Source organism: Oryctolagus cuniculus, chromosome 2, assembly GCF_964237555.1.
Source record: "Oryctolagus cuniculus chromosome 2, mOryCun1.1, whole genome shotgun sequence".
Lineage (NCBI taxonomy): Eukaryota > Metazoa > Chordata > Mammalia > Lagomorpha > Leporidae > Oryctolagus > Oryctolagus cuniculus.
Window position 1 is genome coordinate 124,556,415 of NC_091433.1, and position 24,621 is coordinate 124,581,035.

The following is a 24,621-nucleotide window of genomic DNA, read 5'->3' on the forward strand; positions in this document are numbered from 1 at the left end:
GTGAGTTATCTATATTTAGCTACCAGAAATCAGAGATAACATATGCTATTTGTCTTTCTTGGTCTGGCTTATTTCACTAAGCATAATAGTCTCCAGTTGCATCCATTTGTTGAAAAAGACAGGATTTCATTTGTTTTATGGCTCAGTAGTAATCCATCATGTATATGTACCAACATTTTGTTATCCAGTCATCTGATGATGGACATTCCCTATCATAGCTATTGTCAATTGAGCTACTATTAATATGGAGGTGCAGATAACACGTTCTTTTCTTTTCTTTTCTTTTCTTTTCTTTTCTTTTCTTTTCTTTTCTTTTCTTTTCTTTTTTTTTATAGGCAGAGTTAGACAGTGAGAGAGAGAGACAGAGAGAAAGGTCTTCCTTCTGTTTGTTCACCCCTCAAATGGCCGCCACGGCCAGCATGTTGCGCCGATCCAAAGCCAAGATCCAGGTGCTTCCTCCTGGTCTCCCATGTGGGTGCAGGAGCCTAAGCACTTGGGCCATCCTCCACTGCCTTCCTGGGCCACAGCAGAGAGCTGGACTGGAAGAGGAGCAACTCGGACACAATCCAGCGCCCCAACCGGGACTAGAACCGGGAGTGCCGGCACTGCAGGCAAAGGATTAGCCTAGTGAGCTGCGGCGCCGGCCAAGATAACACTTTCATATGCTGACTTCATTTCATTTGGGTAAATTCCCAGGAGTGATATGGCCACCAGGTAATATGTCTTGAAATCTGGTTTTGTGATGCTTCCAGCTTCATTTTATTGCTTTGGCTATTCAGGATCTCTTGTGTTTCCATATGAATTTAGGATCCTTTTTTTCCTAGATGTGAGGAGAATGTCCTTGATATTTTGATTGGGATCCCATTGAATCTGTGAAATGCTTTGGGTAGTGTGGACATTTTGTTGATATTAGTTCTTCCAAGTCATGAACATGGAAGATCTTTCCATTTTTTGTGTCTTCATTTATTTAACTTAATGCTTTGTGATTTTCACTGTAGAGATCTTCCATGTACTTGGTTAAATTTATCCCAAGGTATTTAATATTATTGTAGCTACATTGAGTAGGAGTGATCTTACAAGTTCTTTCTCAGCCGTGACATTGTATATACAACTGCTATTTTTTTTTTTTTTAATTTTAAAACCTTCCAGTATGCCAAACTCATTGAGTTCCAGTAGTCTCTCAATGGAGTCTTTTGTTTCCCTTATGTATAGGATCATGTCATCGTCAAACAAGGGTAACTCAACTTTTCCCTTCTTTTTTTTTTAAGATTCATTTATTTTATCTGAAAGAGTTACACACAGAGAGAAGGAAAGGCAGAGAGAGAGAGAGAGAGAGAGAGAGAGAGAGATCTTCCATCCACTGGCTCACTCCTCATTGGCCCCAGTGGATGGATCTGCACTGATCCAAAGCCAGGAGCCAGAAGCTTCTTCCAGCTCTTCCATCTGGGTGCAGGGGCCCAGGACTTGAGCCATCTTCCACTGCCTTCCCAGGCCATAGCAGAGAGTTGGATTGGAAGAGGAGCAGCCAGGACTAGAACCGGCCCCCATTTGGGATGCCAGTGCTGCAGGCAGCAGCTTTACCCGCTGTACCACAGCACAGGCCCCAGTCTTTTCCCTTCTAATTTGCATCCCTTTGATTTCATTTTCGTGTGTATTGATTCCTCTAAAACATCAAGAATGACATTGTGGAAAGAGTAGGCCTCTTTGGCTCTGGTTCCTAGTGGAGATTATTCAAGCCTTTCTCCATTCAATACCATGCTTACTGTGCATCTACCATGCGTCGCCTTGATTATGTCATGGTATTTTCCTTCTGTACCCAATTTGCTAAGGCAGGTTTTTGTTTTATAATGAAAGGATATTTTGTTTCATTAAGTGCTTTCTCTCTATCTATTTAACAAATCATATGGTTTTTCTTTTTTAAATTGCTAAAGTGATGTATCATATTGAATGACTTGCATATGTTGAACCATCCCTGCATCCCTGAGATAGAACCCACTTGGTCTGAGTGGATGATCCTTGTGAAATGTTGTTGGATTCAATTAATTAGGATGTTGTTTAGGATTTTTACATCTATGTTTACTAAATATTGGTCTATAGATCTATTTGTTGCATGTTTTTTATGGTTGGAATTAATCTGATGCTGGTTTCATATAAAAATATGGGAGGCTTTAGTCTCTATCAGTTGTTTTGAATAGTTTAAAAAGATTTTGGGTTTAGTTCTTTAAAAGTTTCATTGAATTTTTATTTACTTAGTTTTCATTTGGCTTGTTCTTATTTACTAGGTCCTTGAGATGCATTGTTAGTTCATTTGTTTGAAACCTTTCTGGTTTCTTCATGTAGACACTAATTGCTATAAACTTTCCTCTTCACACTGCTTTTGCTTTATCCCACAAGTTTTGATTTGCTGTGCTGTCACCATCATTCATTTCTAGGAATTTTTTTTATTCCCTTCCGACTTTTTCTATGACTCACTATTCATTCAGGAGTGTATTGTTCAACTTACATGTGTTTATATATACTTTAGATTGACTTTTATATATGCATTCCTGTTACACATCACACAATTTGACATGTGATACAGTTATTTAGCACAACTACTTTATTCATAAATTATATATAAATGATGCCACATTATAAATCATATATAGAAGTTTTAATGTTCATTGAGACATACACTGCTAACAACTCTTTATTTAAAATTATTTGGTTTTTTAAAAAAATACTTTTCTCCTATTTGTTCTCAATTCTTAGTGACATACTCTATAAATAATGATGTTGAATGTGAGCATAATTGTTCAATCATAAACAATGTCATCATCAGTGTATCCAATAATTTCCCTAGTATAAATTTAAAGAATTGGGGTTGAATGAACTAAGCATATGGAATTTCTTTCCAGGAGATTATATAAATGACAGTGGCAAATCTAAAAATCCATAGGACCCAACTCTCACTGTACATAAGCGTTACTTTTGGATGTTGCCAGTATGAATGATTCTGCATATTCTACAGTGATCATATTTTTATAATTAGAGAAAGGGACCAACATAAATGAGCAACTAACATGTTATTGGTGCTAGAATTCTGATCAACTCTAGCTCTCACAGTTAATTTAGTGCAAATACAAAACACATGCCCTAACATTATATGCTAGAATAAGCATGGAATGGTTTTTAGCCTCTCCCTAGTAGGTTGTGAATATTACAAACAGAATAAATCAGAAAGATGTAACCAACAAACATATAATAATTACATGAAAAGGAAAAGCAGTTATGTTTTGGTAATTAGTATTAGAAAGAAATAAGAGAATCTGAACCTGCAAATAAAGGGCAAATAAGGAAACTCCAATAATCATACCAGTAGGTGTATAGAAAAAAATGTGGAAGATTCTGACAGAAAAGATGACAAGGCTATTTAGATGAAGGAAGAAAGAGGAGGAAAATGAAGAAAGACAAAACTTGGCCCAGTGTTGTGGTGTCTTGAGTAAAGCTACCACCTGCAACCCTGGCATCCCATATTGGTGCCAGTTTGTGTCCAAGATGCTCCACTTCCCATCCAGCTCCCTGCTAATGACCTGGGAAAATCAGCAGAAGATGGTCCAAATGCTTAGGCCCCTGTACTTATATGGGATACTTGTATGAACTTCTTGGTTCCTGTCTTTGTCCTGGCCCAGCCTTGGTTGTTACAGCCATTTGTGGGGTCAATCAGTGGACGGAAGATATTCTCTCTCTCTTTCAAAAAAAAAAAAAAAAACCCTTTTAAAAATTAATAAAAAAGGCAAAAGGCAAAGGGACCTACTGGCCTACTGCAATTGTGTGTACTCTCTGTGACTAGTCCTAATCTTGCTCAAATTTAACATTTTTAGTCACTCAGAGTTTATGAAAGGTTATATTATAAATAAGTAGAAGGGGATGTTTGGGTATATTTGATCCATACCATATCACTTTGTGACCATTGATGGTCTGCCTAATCCTGTCTAGCCAAATCCCTTTGTGATCTAAACACTGATAATCATAAAACACATGGATATTTAAATACTAAACAAGGGAAATATGTTCTCTATTTATTCCCTTAACCACAATGTCTTCAGGTAATTCTAGGAAAACAATGCATCTAGGATGTTTACATTGAGATAAACATTATCTATCATAAATGTTTGAGAGGTTCTCTGCTTGAAAACCAAGACATTCAGCATTAGAAAATACCTACTGAAAGATGTGGCAGGGGCAGGCACTGTGGCACAGCAGACTGAGTTGTAGCTCAGGCTGTCCACATCCCACATGGAGTAAATGGTTCACTTCCTTTTCCATGCTTCCTAGCCAGTGGGATGATGACCCAAGTACTCAACTTTGTTCAACCCATGTAGGAGACCAGGTTGGAGTTCTAGTCTCCTGGCTTCCCAGGTGTAATCCCAGCTGTTGTGGGCATTTTGTGAATGAATCAGTGGATGGAAGATATCCCTATCTCTCTCTCTTGATCTCTGCCACTCAGATTTTCAAATAAATAAATAAACCTGACAAAAAAAGAAGCAGCAGTTACAAATATATCATATGTTCTCCCTGATTGGTGACAACTAACTGAGCACCAAAGGGGAAACTTGTTGAAGTGAAATGGACACTGTGAGAAACAGTGACTTGATCAGCTCTTGTCCTGACGGTTGATGTACAATGTAATACTTTATCAATTTTAGTATTTTTTTTGTTCTAGTACCATTGGTTGAACTCTGTAATTAACACACAATTATTCTTAGGTGTTTAAATTTTAACTGAAAAGTGATTCCTGTTAGGAATTTGGAAAACATTATGTTGAGTGAAATAAGCCAATCCCAAAGGGACAAATACCACTTGTTCTCCTTGATAAGTGACAACTAACTGAGCACCAAAAAGGAAACCTGTTAAAGTGAAATGAACACTATGAGAAACCGTGACTTGATCAGCCCTCACCTGACTGTTGATGAGCAGCTTAATATGTTATCCCTCTTAGTATTTTTTTTTTGTTTGTTCTACTTAATACTTTTGGTTGAATACTGTAATCAATACACAATTCTTCTTAAGTGCTGAAACAACTGAAAAGTGATTGCTGTTAAATATAAGAGTGGGAATAAGAGAGGGAAGAGATGTGCAATTCGGGACATGCTCAAGCTGACTTACCTCAAACAGTAGAGTTAGAAACATACCAGGGGATTCCAATTCAATCCCATCAAGGTGGCATGTACCAATGCCATCTCACTAGTCCCAGTGATCAATTTCTGTTCACAATTGATCGTAATGATAGGACTAACAACCAAAGGGATCACATAAACAAGAATAGTGTCTGCAAATACTAGCTGATAGAATCAAAAAGGGAGAGAATGGTCCAACATGGGAAGTGAGATACACAGCAGACCCATAGAATGGCAAATGTCCTAACAGCACTCTGGCCTCATAATCAGCCCTTAAGGCATGCGGATCCAGCTGAAATGCCTATGAGAGTATTTCGGCATGGAAAGCCAAGACACTCTGGGAAAAAAAAAAAAAAAAAACCTAAATGAAAGATCTCCACGAGTGAGATCCCAGTGGAAAGAACGGGTCATCAAAGAAGGAGGTACCTTTCTCTGAAGGGAGGAGAGAACTTCCACTTTGACCATGGCCTTGTCTAAAAATGATCGAAGTCAGTGAACCCAGGGGGCTTCCATAGCCTTGACAGCTCATGACAAGAGCCTAGGGTGATTACTGAGGCCATAAACAAGAGTGTCAATTTGTTAAGTCAACAACAGGAGTCACTGTGCACTTACTCCTCATGTAGGATCTTTGTCCTTAGTGTGCTGTACATTGAGATTTAATGCTATAACTAGTACTCAAACAGTATTTTTCACTTTATGTTTCTGTGTGGGAGCAAACTGTTGAAATCTTTACTTAATGTATACTAAAATGATCTTCTGTATATAAAGAGAATAGAAAATGAATCTTGACATGAATGGAAGTGGAGAGGGAGTGGGAATGGGGAGGGTTGCGGGTTGGAGGGACGTTATGAGGGGGAAGTCATTGTAATCTATATTCTGTACTTTGGAAATTTATATTCATTAAATAAAAGTTAAAAAATAAGTAGTAGTTAGAAGCAATATGAACATATTTACAGAGCTACCAAAGTTTTTAAATTCAACTCAAGTTAATTTTATTTTTCTCATTGCATAGTATTTCCTTGATATATTAGTATTAAGCTCCTCATATTAAGAAATTTGTGAATTCTTGACATTGAATGGTCATGAAATATGATTATCTGATGTGAGCACTAAATTTGAAATGAAAAGAGTATGAGTCTCAATTCCTGAAAACATGAATTTTCTTCTAAGGTCTGGCATTTGCTGTGTGTGTTAGCATTCAAACCTAGACTTAATCTTGCTTTACTTTATCTAATGTCTTTGTTATTAAATCTAGATTTCTAAAAAAAAAATTTTAAAAAGGGAGGATTTCTAGAAGTCCAATCAAGAATCAAAACTCTCCTTTCCCATTCTGTTAATAAGAGAGAGAGAGAGAGAGTATGTGTATGTGTGTGTGTGTGAGTGTGTGTGTGTGTGTGTGTGTTTAAAGACGTATTTATTTATTTGAAAGGCAGAGGGAGAGAGAGATCTTTCTTCCATTCACTGCTTCACTCCGCAAATAGCCACAGGCTCCGATTGGGTCAGGCCAAAGCCAGAAGCCAGGAACTCTGTCTATATTTCCCATATGAGTGGCAGGGTCCCAAAGATTTGGACTATCTTTTTGAGGTACCTTTACAAGGAGCTGGGTCAGAAGTGGAAGAGTAGAGTGTTGAACCAGCACTCCTATGGGATGCCAGTGTCTCAGATGGTAGCTTAACTTCTTATACCACAATGCTGGCCCCTCTGTGTCTGTATTTATCTTTATTTATTGTTTCTACCATGACTCCAGAATTCTGAATATTGTTCTCTTGATTATATCAGACTTTATTGTTTCACAATTGTATCTTTAAGTATTTTTATATTATTCTTAACTATTTTTTTAAATTCTCATTTCTTAGTGTTTTCTAAACATACAGGCTTATTATTCCATAAGACATTATAGAGGAAGAATAGTAACACCATGCTTTGTGACTAGGATATTGTGGCAGCACTGCATTAGTGTTCTTTTTCTAAACAGACTCCTAGAAATCAGTAAACAATATTCTGTGGACTTCTGAAATGCCATTATCTGAAAAGGAAATGATAAATCAAGTTTCTTACATAAATCTGAACAAATCCATTATACAAGTGTTAGGCCATTCTTATTATCTTAAGATTTCTGGGGAAACTGTAAAAAATTTCAAAAGGTTTGGGTTTTTTAGTTTATTTCAAAATTTGCTTCAATGAGTTTGACCTCACGCCTTTGAATTATTAACATTGTTTAATTTTTAGTAGGTGGCAAATCAATGTGGAGTCTGGTTTTTCTGTTGAAATAAGAGTAATTATTATTAATATATGCATGAATTGTGCATATTTTTCTGTTTTTTATGCATAGGAGTTTCTTACTCCTTCAAATATTTTTGAAGACATCATCTTCTAATCTAACTCTTTTTAACTTATTTTGATACTATTTTGCAAAATCATCTCAAAAGCTATTTGAATCTTACTTCACAGAAATCTCTCAAATATAGCATCCTTCCTCCAGATTTTTGCTTTCAACCTTCATTGTCAACATGCCTTCCTCCAATACTGGAAACAAAAGAGATGAACATCAAAATTTTTATCATATATTGCATTATCCTAAAAGCTCCTTTTTTTAGAAAAAGATATATTTACTTATTTATTACTTGAAAGTCAGAGTTACAGAGAGGCAGAGGCAGAGAGAAAGACAGAAAGTCCTCCATGCACTGGGTTCACTCCCCAAATGGCCTCAATGGCCAGAGCTGGGCTGATCTGAAGGGATACCAGCACTGCAGGTGGCAGCCTTACCCACTATGCCACAGCGCCAACCCCAAAAGACTTTTTTTAACCTTATCTTATGGTTCAGAAACAGTCTCAAAACATCACAACATCTTAAAGCAAAAGTCCTTTAAAATATGATGAAAAACATCCTAGTAATGATAATTAAAAATAATTTTATTTTTATTTGTTAAATTTTCTAAGCTCCAAAGCACATTATTTTGGATAAATGTTTACAAGCTACATGAAATTTTATACCAGTCATGTAGTCACTGAAAACATTTTTTAAACCGAATCTTGAACTGATAAATATAGCTTTTGATCATTAATTACTTACTATGGACAGATTTGGGGAAGAAATTCAATAAGTTAATGAGATCAGAAATACCTATAATTGGTTGCATTTGGCTAGAGGCAAAATATTTTAACACTTTAATAAATGCATACTGACCTAAATAGTCCTTGCAGTAACTCTGATTCCAGAAAAATGAGTATACATCATATTGAATAAACTTTTTTTAAATAATTAATCCACTTGCTGTTATTATTGAATGAATGTTGTATTTACAGTAATTTTCCTTTTAATGGTCTCAAAAAGACTATTCTTAAATCATTAAGAAGATATAATACTAACTCATAATACTGATCCCAAAAGATTCTGTGTGAATGTCTGTGATTTAAAAAAAGGACTTAAATATACATACAAAACCACAGAAACTGCTGCATTTTCTGCATTAAGGATTTCCCTCAATACAAATCATCAGATTATGTTTACTATTTTATAAAAAAATAGAAACACAGAATATTATTATAATATTTTATTTATAGTCACAAAATTTAATATTCCTCATTCCTGAGCATATATTGACATTTTATAACTTATCGTCATCCATAAATGATAGATTACACATGCCTGCAGTTCTATCCCTTTGGATTTGACAAAGGACACTTATTTCCTTAAAATAACTTTAATATTTTATATAATCAGTGTTATTATTGCATAATTGCTTTCATTTGTAGCATAATTGATAAGAATTCATATACTTCTAAGTTAAGATTAATGATCTCTGCTTAGGCAAACATCTCTGTATTGTCCTTTGTGTTTTGTAGATAAAATGTTTCTCTGATTAGTATCGTTATTCTGTTTTTAGGCTTTGTTACTGATTCAAAAAAAATTATCTCAAGACTAAAATTGGTGAATGGGTTTGTATGATCTATGATTATACTGATAAAGAATTTTGAAGTGTTACAGTAATTCCCTTTGCAAATTTAATTATGTCCTTGTTCCCAAATGCCTTCTTAAAATTAAACTTCAACATAACAAAGCCTTTTTAATTCTGAGGAAAATTAAATAACTCTGATATAATTCTTAGCAATTTTCTGTCAAAGTTTGATAAGAGATATGTGTGAAATCAATTATTAGACAATATGGATTTTAGAATATTTACAGAAATGTGTTTTTACTACTTTTAATTGCTCTACAGTATTTTTATATTATTTAGTTGAGAAGTAATGAAACAGAGTCAGAGAAAACAGTATCTGTCCCTATATCCCCAGTGCCTGTGACAGCCAGCACATGATTGTGCCCGGTCGAAGCCAACAGCTGGAAACTTAGAACCTGTCTCCAATATGGGTAGCGTGGATCCATTTGCTTCAGCAATCACCTACTCTCTCAGGGTTCTCATTGATAGGAATCTGGAGTCAGGAGCCTCAAGAAGGGAATTGAAACAAGGCACATCAGTGTTAATGCCAATATCTTAACCACTAGGCTTAACTCCTATACCTAAAGTATTTTTAAAAGGTGTGTGTGTGTGTGTGTGTGTGTATTTGAAAGTCACAGTTACAGAGAGAGAAGAGACACGCCAAGAGAAATATCTTCCATCTACTGGTTCATTCCCCAGATGGCCATAACAGTCAGGCTTGGACCAGGATGAAGCCAGGAACCAAGAGATTCATCTAGGTCTCCCTCATGGTGACTAGGGCCATCTTCCACTGCTTTTCCCAGACCATTTAGCCAGGAGTTGGATTGGAAGTAGTGCAGCCAGGACAGGGCCTGGTACCCATATGAGATGGCAGCATTGAAGGTGACAGATTAACCACTGGAACATGCTAAATTCTAGTAAGTGAGAATAATATATAATCCTAACCATGCATCCTTCCACCTAGCAATGGACACATACACTAGCATATTGCAGATAGCAGGTTCACCATAATCTCTGAGAACTTTGTGCACTTGCTTGGCTTCAGTGCTTCCTTGAAGTGCTCTTGTTTTAAATAAACAACCTATGAATCTTGAAAATTGCTATGAAACTGTAGTCAGCAAATTAACCCTTCAGAAAAATGTCTTAGCCCTTCCTCAGAAGATTCATGCATCTTAGAAGATTCATGCTGAAATAAAATGTTCCAAATAGTGGAAGACATTATTTAAGTGTATTTACAGATACATTTATATGTATATTTTTTCCCTTAACTTCTCAAATAAGGAGATATCTAAAATATGCAAGCTTTTGGTCGATCATTGGGGGCGGAGCCAAGATGGCAGAATAGTGAGGGCGCACACCGATAGTCCCGGAAAATTTAGTTTAATAAAAGGGGAGTTACAGTAGCCTCAGAAAAAGGACCAGGAAAATATTGCAGAGGAAACTCTTCTGGATCTAGTGGCTGTGAATCGGAGGACCTACTGGGAGAACAAGGTCGCCCACTGCGCGGAAGCCGAGCCGCGGGAGCTGCAGGGTCTGTGCGCCAGTGCAGGAAGGGGAGTGCATGTCACACAGACACCAGCGGGGAGAGTTGGGACGCCCGAGGCTCCGAGTCCACACATCAGCGCTGGAAGGGGAGGTGAGCTCAATAACCCGAGACATTGGCGGGGAAACAGGGGTCAGAATCTAGAGGGGAGCCGGAAAGTGCACCAGACTCACTACCGGAGAGAAGGAAAAAAAAAAAAAGGTGGGGGTTTCTCTCTCCAATAACCTTGCAAAGGTTGCAAGGCAGCAAGACTTGCAAGAGTTTCCAAGAGTTTGCAAGAGACAAAGAGCAGGCCACATCTCTGGATTTACATAACAACAAGGGAGAGATAAGGAACTGAGCCACTACAATTCAGTAGCCTAGGCAACCCAGTGGGAATCCAGAGGAGAAACAGAGCCTGCACAGACTATTTGGGTAGAAACCAGAGATTGGAAGCTAAATACCATCAATTCTGCACAGCCGTGCCTTGCAGTATTACTTACCCCCTGAATAAATTAAATAAATAAATAAATAAATAAATACAGAGAGATTTACAACGCATAACCTGAGGGTGCCACCTTTGCACATCTGTAACCCGGAAGAACCAAGCAGAGCTCTCAGGCCACACCCATCTCAAGCCTCCAAGGCTCCTCCAACAGCAGGCAGTCCACTTAACACAGACATAGTATAAAATTAAAAAAAATTAAAAAAAAAAAAAAACGCACAGTGACACAAGAAGAATTAACTATGCCAAGCAACAAACACAGAAATCAAGGGAACAAGATCAACGATGACACTATGATGCCTCCAAATAAACAAAACACCCCAAGCCAAGATTATGAAGATGATGAGATAGAAGAAATGCAAGATACGGATTTCAAAAAATTTATGATAAGAACATTCAGAAGTTTTCAAAAGCAAATCCTTGAACTACAGAAATCCTTATTGGACAGGATTGAAAATCTCTCTCGTGAAAACGAAATTTTAAGGAAGAATCAAAATGAAACGCAGAAACTAGTAGAACAGGAAAGTGTGATAGTGAAGAGAAATCAAAATGAAATGAAGAGCTCAATAGATCAAATGACAAACACATTAGAGAGTCTAAAAAACAGAGTCAGTGAAACAGAAGAGAGAATATCGGACTTAGAAGACAGAGCACAGGAAAGGATACAGTCAAACCAAAGAAAAGAAGAGGAAATTAGAAATTTAAAAAATATTGTTAGGAATCTACAGGATACTGTTAAAAAAACCAACATTCGAGTTCTAGGAGTTCCTGACGGCATGGAGAGAGAGAAAGGATTAGAATGCCTTTTAGAGATACTAGCAGAGAACTTTCCAGATTTGGAGAAGGACAGAGACATCTTAGTACAGGAAGCTCAGAGAACCCCCAATAAACATGACCAAAAGAGATCCTCACCACGAGACGTGGTAATTAAACTTACCACAGTGAAACATAAAGAAAAGATCCTAAAATGTGCAAGAGAGAAACGTCAGATTACTCTCAGAGGATCTCCAATCAGACTCACAGCAGACTTCTCATCAGAAACACTACAGGCTAGGAGGGAATGGTGAGACATAGCACAGGTGCTAAGAGAGAAAAATTGCCAGCCCAGAATATTATATCCTGCCAAGCTCTCATTTGTGAATGAAGGTGAAATAAAGACCTTTCATAGCAAACAGAAATTGAAAGACTTTGTGGCCACTCGTCCGGCCCTGCAAAAGATACTTAAAGATGTGCTACACTCAGAAACACAGAAACACGGCCATCAATATGAAAGAAGGGAAAGGAAGAACACCTACCAGTAAAAGAGCATGGGAAGCTGAAAGCATATACTAGAAAATATCTCTGGGAAAATGGCAGGGCAAAGTCACTGCTTATCAATAGTCACATTAAACATTAATGGTCTGAATTCTTCAGTTAAAAGACACCGATTGGCTGATTGGCTCAAAGAACACAACCCAACTATTTGTTGCCTACAAGAAATACATCTCTCTAACAAAGAGGCATGGAGACTGAAAGTGAAAGGTTGGAAAAAGATATTCCATGCCAACAGAAACCAAAAAAAAGCAGGTGTAGCCATATTAATATCAGACAAAATAAGCTTTAATACAAAAACTGTTAAGAGAGACAAAGAGAGACACTATATAATGATTAAGGGTTCAATTCAACAGGAAGATGTAACTATTATAAATGTATATGCACCTAATTACAGGGCACCAGTCTATTTAAAAGATATGTTAAGGGACTTAAAGGGAGATTTAGATTCCAATACAATAGTACTGGGGGACTTCAATACTCCACTCTCAGAAATAGACAGATCATCCGGACAGAACATCAACAAGGAAACAGCAGATTTAATCGACACTATTGCCCAAATGGATCTAACAGATATCTACAGAACTTTCAACCCTACATCTACAGACTTCACATTCTTCTCAGCAGTGCATGGAACCTTCTCTAGGATTGATCACATACTAGGCCATAAAGCAAGTCTCAGCAAATTCAAAAGAATTAGAATCATACCATGTAGCTTCTCAGACCACAGTGGAATGAAGCTGGAAATTAGCAACTCAGGAAACCCCAGAAAGTATGCAAACACATGGAGACTGAACAACATGCTCCTGAATGAACACTGGGTCATTCAAGAAATCAAAAGAGAAATCAGAAACTTTCTGGAAGTAAATGAAGATAACAACACAACATATCAAAACATATGGGATACAGCAAAAGCAGTATTGAGAGGCAAATTTATAGCAATAGGTGCCAATATCAAGAAATTGGAAAGGTACCAAATAAATGAGCTTTCAGCGCATCTCAAGGACCTAGAAAAACTGCAGCAAACCAAACCCAAATCTAGTAGGAGAAGAGAAATAATTAAAACCAGAGAAGAAATTAACAGGATTGAATCCAAAAAATTTACAAAAAATCAGCCAAGCGAAGAGCTGGTTTTTGGAAAAAATAAACAAAATTGACACCCCATTGCCCCAACTAAAAAAAGAAGAGAAAAGACCCAAATCAATAAAATCAGAGATGAAAAAGGAAACATAACAAAAGACACCACAGAAATAAAAGAATCATCAAAATTAATACAAGGAACTGTATGCCAGCAAACAGGAAAACCTATCAGAAAAGGATAGATTCCTGGACACATGCAAGCTACCAAAATTGAACCATGAAAACACAGAAAACCTAAATAGACCCATAACTGAAACAGAAATTGAAACCGTAGTAAAGGCCCTCCCAACAAAGAAAAGCCCAGGACCAGATGGATTCACTGCTGAATTCTACCAGACATTTGAAGAAGAACTAATCCCATTTCTTCTCAAACTATTCAGAACAATCAAAAAAGATGGAATCCTCCGAAAGTCTTTCTATGAAGCCAGCATCACCTTAATCCCTAAGCCAGAGAAAGATGCAGCATTGAAAGAGAATTACAGACCAATATCCCTGATGAACATAGACGCAAAAATCCTCAATAAAATTCTGGCCAATAGAATACAACAACACATCAGGAAAATCATCCACCCAGACCAAGTGGGATTCATCCCTGGTATGCAGGGATGGTTCAACATTCGCAAATCAATCAATGTGATTCACCACATTAACAGACTGCAAAAGAAAAACCATATGATTATCTCAATTGATGCAGAGAAAGCATTTGATAAAATTCAACACCCTTTCATGATGAAAACTCTAAGCAAATTGGGTATAGAAGGAACATTCCTCAATATAATCAAAGCAATTTATGAAAAAACCATGGCCAGCATCTTATTGAATGGGGAAAAGTTGGAAGCATTTCCACTGAAATCTGGCACCAGGCAGGGATGCCCACTCTCACCACTGCTATTTAACATAGTTCTGGAAGTTTTAGCCAGAGCCAGTAGACAAGAAAAAGAACTTAAAGGGATACAAATTGAGAAGGAAGAAGTCAAACTATCCCTCTTTGCAGACGATATGATTCTTTATTTAGGGGATCCAAAGAACTCTACTAAGAGACTATTGGAACTCATAGAGGAGTTTGGCAAAGTGGCAGGATATAAAATCAATGCACAAAAATCAACAGCCTTTGTATATACAAGCAATGCCATGGCTGAGAAAGAACTGCTAAGATCAATCCCATTCACAATAGCTACAAAAACAATCAAATACCTTGGAATAAACTTAACCAAAGACATTAAAGATCTCTACGATGAAAATTACAAAATCTAAAAGAAAGAAATAGAAGGGGATACCAAAAAAATGGTAAAATCTTCCATGCTCATGGATTGGAAGAATTCTCCCAAAAGCAATTTATAGATTCAATGCAATTCCAATCAGTATACCAAAAACATTCTTCTCAGATCTAGAAAAAATGAAGCTTTAATTCATATGGAGGCACAAGAGACCTCGAATAGCTAAAGCAATCTTCTACAACAAAAACAAAACCGGAGGCATCTCATTACCAGATTTCAGGACATACTACAGGGCAGTTGTAATCAAAACAGCATGGCACTGGTACAGAAACAGATGGATAGACCAATGGAACAGAATTGAAACACCAGAAATCAACCCAAATATCTACAGCCAACTTATATTTGATCAAGGATCTAAAACCAATTCCTGGAGCAAGGACAATCTATTCAATAAATGGTGCTGGGAAAACTGGATTTCCACGTGCAGAATCATGAAGCAAGACCCCTACCTTACACCTTACACAAAAATCCACTCAACATAGATTAAAGACCTAAATCTACGACCTGACACCATCAAGTTACTAGAGAACATTGGAGAAACCCTTCAAGATATTGGCACAGGCACAGAGTTTCTGGAAAAGACCCGGGAGGCACAGGCAGTCAAAGCCAAAATCAACTATTGGGATTGCATCAAATTGAGAAGTTTCTGTACTGCAAAAGAAACAGTCAGGAGAGTGAAGAGACAGCCGACAGAATGGGAAAAAATATTTGCAAACTATGCAATAGATAAAGGGTTAATAACCAGAATCTACAAAGAGATCAAGAAACTCCACAAAAAAACAAAACCAACAACCCACTTAAGAGATGAGCCAAGGACCTCAATAGACATTTTTCAAAGAGGAAATCCAAATGGCCAACAGGCACATGAAAAAATGTTCAAGGTCACTAGCAATCAGGGAAATGCAAATCAAAACCACAATGAGGTTTCACCTCACCCCGGTTAGAATGACTCACATACAGAAATCTATCAACAACAGATGCTGGCGAGGATGTGGGGAAAAAGTGACACTAACCCACTGTTGGTGGGAATGCAAACTGGTCAAGCCACTATGGAAGTCAGTCTGGAGATTCCTCAGAAACCTGAATATAACTCTACCGTTCGACCCAGCCATCCCACTCCTTGGAATTTACCCAAAGGAATTTAAATTGGCAAACAAAAAAGCGGTCTGCACCCTAATGTTTATCGCAGCACAATTCACAATAGCCAAGACCTGGAACCAACCTACATGCCCAACAACGGTAGAATGGATAAAGAAATTATGGTATTGGTACTCTTTAGAATACTATACCGCAGTAAGAAACAACAAAATCCAGTCATTTGCAACATAATGGAGGAATCTGGAACACATCATGCTGAGTGAAATTAGCCAGTCCCAAAGGGACAAATACCATATGTTCTCCCTGAACGGTGACAACTGACTGAACACCAAAAAGGAAACCTGTTGAAGTGAAATGGACACTATGAGAAATGGTGACTTGATCAGCATAGCCCTGACTGTTAATGAACAACTTAATACATTATCCCTCTTAGTAGTTTTTTTGTCTGTTCTACTTAATATGACTGGTTTAATTCTGTAATTAATACACAGTTATTCTTAAGTGTTGAAATTTAACTGAAATGTGATCCCTGTTAAATGTAAGAGTGGGAATAAGAGAGGGAAGAGATGTATAATTTGGGACATGCTCAAGCTGACTTGCCCCAAATGGTAGAGTTAGAAACATACCAAGGGATTCCAATTCAATCCCATCAAGGTGGCATGTACCAATGCCATCTCACTAGTCCAAGTGATCAATTTCAGTTCACAATTAATCATAATGAAAGGACTAAGAGTCAAAGGGAGCACATAAACAAGTCTAGTACCTGCTAACACTAACCGATAGAATAAATAAAGGGGAGAGTGATCCAACATGGGAAGTGAGATACTCAGCAGACTCATAGAATGGCAGATGTCCTAAATAGCACTGTGGCCTCAGAATCAGCCCTAAAGGCATTCGGATCTGGCTGAAAAGCCCATGAGAGTATTTCAGGCATGGAAAGCCAAGACACTCTGGCAAAAAGATCTCTGTGAGTGAGATCCCAGTGGAAAGAACAGGTCTTCAAAGAGGGAGGTGCCTTTCTCTGAAGGGAGGAGAGAACCTCCACTTTGACTATGACCTTGTCTAAACAAGATAAGAATCGGAGAACTCAGAGGGCTTCCATAGCCTTGGAAACTCATGACTGCAGCATAGGGAGATTACTGATGCCATAGACAGGAGTGTCAATTTGTAAAGTCAACAACAGGAGTCACTGTGCACTTACTCCTCATGTAGGATCTTTGTCCTTAATGTGCTGTACATTGAGATTTAATGCTATAACGAGTACTCAAACAGTTTTTTCACTTTATGTTTCTGTGTGGGAGCAAACTGTTGAAATCTTTACTTAATGTATACTAAACTGATATTCTGTTTAAAAAAAAAAAAGAAAGAAAGAAAGAAAGAAATTATCAATTCCCAACTTGACTCTCACTAGGATTAAACATGGCAATAAGTCTGATCTGATTTCATCATCATTTAATAAATCATCTATTATTTTTCACTTTATGTTTCTGTGTGGGAGCAAACTGTTGAAATCCTTACTTAATGTATACTAAGCTGATCTTCTGTATATTAAGAGAATCGAAAATGAATCTTGATGTGAATGAAAGGGGAGATGGAGTGGGAAAGGGGAGGGTTGCAGGTTGGATGGACGGTATTGGGGGGAAGCCATTGTAATCCATAAATTGTACTTTGGAAATTTATATTCATTAAATAAAAGTTAAAAAAATATGCAAGCTTTTGTTAATACTCCTATATTAGCTCCGGCTTCCATAATAATATCACTTATTAGAGCATTTAATCAACAGAAATTTATTTTCTCACAGCTTTTGAGTTCAGAAGTCCAAGTTAAAGGTGTTTGCAGGTTTGGCTGCTTCTGTCTCTCTTGTTGGCTTGAAAATGGATGTCTTTTCACTCTGTCTTCAGATAAGTGCTTGTGTTATTTGTAGCACAATATTTTCTTATAAAGATAGGGCCAGCACCGTGGCTCACTTGGTTAATCCTCTGCCTGTGGCGCCGGCATCCCATATGGGCACCGGGTTCTAGTCCCAGCTGCCCCTTTTCCAGTCCAGCTCTCTGCTGTGGCCCAGGAAGGCAGTGGAGGATGGCCCAAGTGTTTGGGCCCTGCACCCGCATGGGAGACCAGGAGGAAGCACCTGGCTCCTGGCTTTGGATTAGCGCAGAGCCAGCCGTAGTGGCCATTTGCATAGTGAACCAATAGAAGGAAGACCTTTCTCTCTCTCTCTCTCTCTGTCAAGTAAAAATTAAAAAAATAAATAAATAAAGATAGAGGACAAATTTAATTATAACCCAGCTCCATAGCCTCGTTTTGCCATAACTGTCTCATTAAAAGCTCTACTCCAAACGTAGTCACATACTTAGCTACTACACATAGAATTTCAGTATATGAATTTTGGGAGCACACAATTCAGTTTTTATTACTCCCCAACCCAACTTTGTGATGGTGAATAACACTCTTTAGTCTATTTAAAACAATAAGATTATATCCCATGTTTGACTCAGTTGTCTTCCATAAATTTTCTCAACTTTTAGTAGTTGAATATCCTTTGTCTTTCTGTCATTTTTCAGACAATAAGTGGGATTTCCCAACATCAATAACTATTTAATTTTCTTCTCATTGAGCAAACTTTTTAAAATACTTGCCTGGTTTCCAAATTTATATATTTTTTTGTAATTGGGAAGAACTTTTTATAGAATGTTATAATTTGGAGTGCTTCAAGGATACTTTGGAAAATAGAATGAAAAGATTATTTTAGTACAAAAATGTTTTAAAATCCATGTGTAGTGTTTTTTATAATACATATTTTCCCATTATGTTTTTGAAGTACTCTCATATCAAAGTATCACAGCTATGGTGGTTTATAAACAATATATTTATTTCATCTAGTAATGGAAATTGGAAGTATAAGATCAAACAGCCAGCATTGTTAGGTTTTGATGAGAGCCCTTAAAGTTTGAAGATTTACAACCACCTATATTATTCTCATAAGGCAAAAAAAGAGCTCTCCAAGGGTCCTTTTCTGGGGTCACTAATTCCACTCACCAATGCTATATTCTCATGATCTAACTACCTCCCAAGGTCACAACTCCTTATGCCATCACACTGGGGATGAAGACATCAATATACAAATGTTAGAGTACAAAAAATTGAGTTCTTAACACTTGGTTACCATGTTAATCCTTTTTCCCCTGCTGTACAAGTTTCACATTTTTATATTTTTGTGTCTTGTCTTTTTATGTTTTCCACTTAAGATAGATCTTAGTATCTAAGAAATTCTTCTGTTTTTTTCATCATGCTAATATCTTCTAAATGTTCTAGAAGTCCTGATACACTATAACAAGAATAGTGAATATAAATATATTGAAGGAGTTAAAATGTTAATGTTATTCATGTTTGTTATTATTATGTACTGCTAATGTATATACAAATGATTTAAATTAATTAAATATAATAAGATCACTGACTATAAGCAATATTCAAATATCAACTATTCTATACATCCAAGAAAAAATAGAAAATTAAGTTTGAAAACAAATGTGATTTACAATAAAATTGAAAAACTTAAAATATTGAGGAATAAGTCTAATGAAATGGGTGAAAGTGTCCTACATTTCACATCGAAAATAAAAAATATTAAACAAAAAATGTAAAGAATATTTGGATGATGTAAGTAGCAATCCCAGTTTTACATACATATATATACATATATAGACATTTATATATATGTGTATATCTAAATATACATATATATTTATACACATAGAGAGAGAATGAATTGTCTTACAGAGTATATAAATATATATATATACACACACACACATATATATAGATTGATATACTTTAATTTTATTTGAAATGAAGAGAGAGACCAAGAGAGTGAGATCATCTATCTACAAATTCACTCCACAAATGCCTGAAAAGGTTGGGTTTATACCAGGCTGAAGCAGGGTATTCAATCTTGGTGCCTCATGTGGGTGGCCCAACCTCAAATACTGGAACCATCATCTGCTGCCTCCAAGGTTCTGCATTAACAAAAAGCTGGAATCAGAACCAGAGCCCAGTATTCATACCCAGTAACTCTGATCACTCTTATCTAAGATGCTGATGTCTCAATTCATATGTTAAACTCTCCACCAAATGTCTGCCCCATGGATTTATTGTTTGTTTTGGAAACTTCCACATGAAAATGTACATAGTAAAGAGAAAAAAAACTCATAATTGTGTTCATAAGTGGGGTATGTATAGGTAAAAATAGCTAATTATATTCATTAAAAGTGATATTTTAAAACAATACAAATGTTAAAATAAGAAATCAAGGGGGCTGGCACTGACACATAGTGGGTAAGTCCACCCTCTGCAGTGCCGGTTCGAGTCCAGATGCTCTACTTCTGATCAATCTCTCTGCTGTGGCCTGGGAAAGCAATAAAGGATGGTCCAAGTGCTTGGGCCCCTGCATCCAGTGGGAAACTTGGAAGAAGCTCCTGGCTCCTGAATTCAGATGGGTGCAAGCTCTGGCCATTGTGGCCAACTGGGGGAGTGAACCAGCAGATGGAAGACACATCTCTCTCTCTCTCTCTCTCTCTCTCTCTCTCTCTCTCTCCCCCACCCCGTCCCCTCTGTCCCCTCTCTCCCCTCTCTACCCCTTTCAAATAAATAAATGAATCTTTAAAAAAAAATCAAGGAAGATACTTATTTTAAAATTTGCAAAATTTCCCACTTAATCAGTACTTATATCGAGAACTAGAAAATATTTTCTTTACAGTATTTATTCCTAATATCTAGATATTTACATGCTTTATGAAGTTTTCCTTGTATTTCTTTATTTTTGTCAAAGTTTGACTGCTACCCATTTGTTCTGTATATATTGTAAGAAAAAAATTAATTCTACTTCCTGAGGAGTCTGGCTGGAGGGCGGAGCCAAGATGGCGGAAGAGTGAGGGCGCGCACTGATAGTCCGGGAAAATTTAGTTTAATAAAAGGGGAGTTACGGTAGCCGCAGAAAAAAGAACCAGGAAAAAATTGCACAGGAATCGTGAATCGGAGGACCTACTGGGAGAACAAGGTCGCCCACCGAGTGGAAGCCAAGTTGCGGGACCGAGCCGCAGAAGCCCCAGTGCTCCAAGGGGAGTGCATGCCACACAGACAACAGCGGGGAGACTTGGGAGGCTCAGGGCTCTGAGTCCACACATCGGCGCTGGAAGGGGAGGTGAGCTCAATAACCCGAGACATTGGTGGGGAAACGGGGGTCAGAATCTAGAGGGGGGCCAGAAAGTGCAGCAAACTCACTACCGGAAAGAAGGAAAAAAAAAGCTTCGGGGTTTCTCTTCCCCCTAACCTTGCAAAGGTTACAAGGCTGTGAGGCTAGAAGAATTCCCAAGAGACAAAGAGCAGGCCTGCTCTCTGGATTTACATATCAATAGGGGAGAGCTAAGGAACTGAGTCACTACAATTCAGTAGCCTAGGCAACCCAGTGGCAGTCCAGAGGAGCCAAAGACTGGAAGCTAAATACCATCAATTCTGCACAGCCATACCCTGCGGTGTTACTTACCCCCTGAATAAATAAAATAAATAAATAAATAAAAAGAGAGAGACTTACCACGCATAACCTGAGGGTGTCACCTTTGCACACCCTTAACCTGGAAGAACCAGACAGAGCTCTCAGGCCGCACCCATCTCAAGCCTCCAAGGCTCCTCCAACAGCTGGCAGTCCACTTAACACAGACATAGTATAAAATTAAAAAAAATTAAAAAAAAAAAAAACGCACAGTGACACAAGAAGAATTAACTATGCCAAGCAACAAACACAGAAATCAAGGGAACAAGATCAACGATGACACTATGATGCCTCCAAATAAACAAAACACCCCAAGCCAAGATTATGAAGATGATGAGATAGAAGAAATGCAAGATACGGATTTCAAAAAATTTATGATAAGAACATTCAGAAGTTTTCAAAAGCAAATCCTTGAACTACAGAAATCCTTAATGGACAAGATTGAAAATCTCTCTCGTGAAAACGAAATTTTAAGGAAGAGTCAAAATGAAACTCAGAAACTAGTAGAACAGGAAAGTGTCATAGTGAAGAGAAATCAAAATGAAATGAAGAGCTCAATAGATCAAATGACAAACACATTAGAAAGCCTTAAAAACAGAATGGGTGAAGCAGAAGAGAGAATATCGGACTTAGAAGATAGAGCACAGGAAAACATACAGTCAAACCAAAGAAAAGAAGAGGAAATTAAAAACCTAAAAAATATTGTTGGGAATCTACAGGATACTATTAAAAAAACCAACATTCGAGTTCTAGGAGTTCCTGAAGGCATGGAGAGAGAGAAAGGATTGGAAGGCCTTTTTAGTGAGATACTAGCAGAGAACTTTCCAGGTTTGCAGAAGGACAGAGATATCCTAGTACAGGAAGCTCATAGAACCCCCAATAAACATGACCAAAAGAGATCCTCACCACGACACGTGGTAATTAAACTTACCACAGTGAAACATAAAGAAAAGATCCTAAAATGTGCAAGAGAGAAACGTCAGATTACTCTCAGAGGATCTCCAATCAGACTCACAGCTGACTTCTCATCAGAAACCCTACAAGCTAGGAGGGAATGGCGAGACATAGCACAGGTGCTAAGAGAGAAAAATTGCCAGCCCAGAATATTATATCCTGCCAAGCTCTCATTTGTGAATGAAGGTGAAATAAAGACCTTTCATAGCAAACAGAAATTGAAAGACTTTGTGGCCACTCGTCCGGCCCTGCAAAAGATACTTAAAGATGTGCTACACTCAGAAACACAGAAACACGGCCATCAATATGAAAGAAGGGAAAGGAAGAACACCTACCAGTAAAAGAGCATGGGAAGCTCAAAGCATATACTAGAAAATATTTCCGGGAAAATGGCAGGGCAAAGTCACTACGTATCAATAGTCACATTGAACATTAATGGTCTGAATTCTTCAGTTAAAAGACACCGTTTAGCTGACTGGCTCACAGAACACAACCCAACTATTTGTTGCCTACAAGAAACACATCTCTCTAACAAAGAGGCATGGAGACTGAAAGTGAAAGGTTGGAAAAAGATATTCCATGCCAACAGAAACCAAAAAAAAGCAGGTGTAGCCATATTAATATCAGACAAAATAAACTTTAATACAAAAACTGTTAAGAGAGACAAAGAGGGACACTATATAATGATTAAGGGTTCAATTCAACAGGAAGATGTAACTATTATAAATGTATATCCACCTAATTACAGGGCACCGGTCTATTTAAAAGATATGTTAAGGGACTTAAAGGGAGATTTAGATTCCAATACAATAGTACTGGGGGACTTCAATACTCCACTCTCAGAAATAGACAGATCATCCGGACAGAAGATCAACAAGGAAACAGCAGATTTAATCGACACTATTGCCCAAATGGATCTAACAGATATCTACAGAACTTTCAACCCTACATTTACAGACTTCACATTCTTCTCAGCAGCGCATGGAACCTTCTCTAGGATTGATCACATACTAGGCCATAAAGCAAGTCTCAGCAAATTCAAAAGAATTAGAATCATACCATGTAGCTTCTCAGACCACAGCGGGATGAAGTTGGAAATTAGCAACTAAGGAAACCCCAGAAAGTATGCAAACACATGGAGACTGAACAACATGCTCCTGAATGAACACTGGGTCATTCAAGAAATCAAAAGAGAAATCAAAAACTTTCTGGAAGTAAATGAAGACAACAACACAACATATCAAAACTTATGGGATACAGCAAAAGCAGTATTGAGAGGCAAATTTATAGCAATAGGTGCCTATACCAAGAAATTGGAAAGGTACCAAATAAATGAGCTTTCAGCGCACCTCAAGGACCTAGAAAAACTGCAGCAAACCAAACCCAAATCTAGTAGGAGAAGAGAAATAATTAAAACCAGAGAAGAAATTAACAGGATTGAATCCAAAAAAACATTACAAAAAATCAGCCAAGCGAGAAGCTGGTTTTTTGAAAAAATAAACAAAATTGACACCCCATTGCCCCAACTAAAAAAAGAAGAGAAAAGACCCAAATCAATAAAATCAGAGATGAAAAAGGAAACGTAACAACAGACACCACAGAAATAAAAAGAATCATCAGAAATTACTACAAGGACCTGTATGCCAGCAAACAGGAAAACCTATCAGAAATGGATAGATTCCTGGACACATGCAATCTACCAAAATTGAACCATGAAGACATCGAAAACCTAAATAGACCCATAACTGAAACAGAAATTGAAACAGTAATAAAGGCCCTCCCAACAAAGAAAAGCCCAGGACCAGATGGATTCACTGCTGAATTCTACCAGACATTTAAAGAAGAACTAATCCCATTTCTTCTCAAACTATTCAGAACAATTGAAAAAGAGGGAATCCTCCCAAATTCTTTCTATGAAGCCAGCATCACCTTAATCCCTAAGCCAGAGAAAGATGCAGCACTGAAAGAAAATTACAGACCAATATCCCTGATGAACATAGACGCAAAAATCCTCAATAAAATTCTGGCCAATAGAATACAACAACACATCAGGAAAATCATCCACCCAGACCAAGTGGGATTCATCCCTGGTATGCAGGGATGGTTCAACATTCGCAAATCAATCAATGTGATTCACCACATTAACAGACTGCAGAAGAAAAACC